This window comes from Ambystoma mexicanum, chromosome 7q, assembly GCF_040938575.1.
Source record: "Ambystoma mexicanum isolate Mex_15411 chromosome 7q, UKY_AmexF1_1, whole genome shotgun sequence".
NCBI lineage: Eukaryota > Metazoa > Chordata > Amphibia > Caudata > Ambystomatidae > Ambystoma > Ambystoma mexicanum.
Window position 1 is genome coordinate 719,090,589 of NC_090941.1, and position 2,102 is coordinate 719,092,690.

Genomic DNA, 2,102 nt, shown 5'->3' on the forward strand with positions numbered 1-2,102 from the left:
TATCACGTGATCTGCCAACAATTTATTTTGCACCGATGGTTCTTCCTTCACCTCTTCACCGATGCGAGACAAAGCATCCGATTTGACATGTTGTCTGGCAGGGCGATAAGTAATTTGGAAATTGTATTGAGCAAAAAAGACATGCCATCTGGCCTGTCTAGCTGTAAGACATTTCATAGTTTGGAATGCCTGAAGATTTCTATGATCGGAGTACACCAGCACCTGATGTTTGGCCCCAAGAAGATGATGTCGCCATCATCGGAAAGCATCCTTGATTGCAAGTAATTCCCGCTCAGTGACAGTATAGTTCTGTTCGTATGAGGTAAGTTTACGCGAGAAGAAAGCAACTGGATGCTCCTCCTTGGTTTCAGCACAAACTTGCGAAAGTACAGCTCCTGTAGCGACACTGGAAGCATCTGCTTCAACGATAAACTGACAATCCGGATCAGGATGTTGAAGTACAGGTGCAGTGGTAAATGCTTCCTTTAACATCTCAAAAGATGCTTGGGCATTCTGGTTCCAACAGAATGGAACTTTGGAATTAGTTAAAGCTGTCAATGGGGTCACTGTTTTGGAGAAGGAACAAATAAATCTGCGATAAAAATTCGCAAAACCTAGGAATGACTGTAATGACTTGACATTGTGTGGAACGGGCCAATTCAATATGGCCTTCACTTTGGAACGACTCATTCGAACACCTTGATTGGTAATGTCATAACCCAGAAATTCCACTTTTTGTGTATGAAAGACACATTTCTCGGCTTTAACAAAAAGCTTGTTCTCTCTGAGTCTTTGTAAGACAGCTAACATGTGTTTAACATGTTCTGGAAAAGACGATGAATATATCAAAATGTCATCCAAGTAAATCACCACAAATTGGTCCATCATATCCCTGAAGATATCGTTCATGAAGAACTGAAATGTGGCGGGAGCGTTACAAAGACCAAAAGGCATCACTAAATATTCATAAAGGCCGTACCGCGTCTTAAAAGCGGTCTTCCATTCGTCTCCTTCACGAATGCGAACCAAATTGTAAGCACCGCGCAAGTCCAATTTAGAGAAGTACTTGGAATTGATCGAACAGAACATTTATCAGTGGTAAAGGGCACTGATTCTTTATGGTGATGTCATTAAGAGCCCTGAAATCAATGCAAGGCCTTAGATCTCCTTCTTTCTTCGGGAACAAAGAATAAAGGAGAGGCAGCAGGTGATTGAGAGGGTCGTATAAATCCCATATCAAGAGCTTTATAAATGTATTCTTTCAAGACAACATCTTCTTTGGGAGTTAATGAATAGACTCGACCAGTAGGGATTTTAGCTCCAGGAATTAGTTCAATTAGACAATCATACTGCCTATGTGGAGGCAGCTGTTCTGCCTGGCCTTTGTCAAACACATCAGCAAAATCTGTATATTCACTTGGTATATGTGTACCACTCTGATGTACCACACTAATAGTGGAAGGTCCCTCCATAGAGGCCAAAATTTGTGATTTATTTGACACCTCCTGACTGGTAAAGCAACGTTCATTGCAAAAAACTGAAGGATATTGGACCAATCCCGTAACCCAGTCAATGGCAGGATTATGAAGAGTCAACCAAGCAAGTCCAAGTAATATTTTGTATTGAGGAGCCGCAATGACATCGAAGACTATTTCCTACGAATGACCATTTAATAAAGTCGCCTGAATAGGTACAGTCTCCTGAGTTACCATAACGGAAATCAAGACCGATCCATCCACAGTATTAACAGTTTCAGGTTTGTTCTTGTCTACAAGGGGTATAGAACATTTCTTGGCATATGTGATATCGATGTAATTATTAATGGCTCCAGAATCAACCATAGCCTTGGAAACCAATTCTTGATCATCAAAACGTAAAGTCATCTCAACAGCTATAGGTGCGTGCGCTGGAAATGTAATAGAGTCCGATGTAACACTCGACACAGGGACTCCTGCTACTGCCGAGTTTTGGCATTTCCCGAAGGCTTAACTGGTTTTTTAGGACATGCCGCCAGTAAATGCTCAGATGAACCGCAATACATACATAAATAGTTTTTTCTTCGGTTCTCTCTTTTTGCTCTAGACAACCGGCCTCTCACCGCA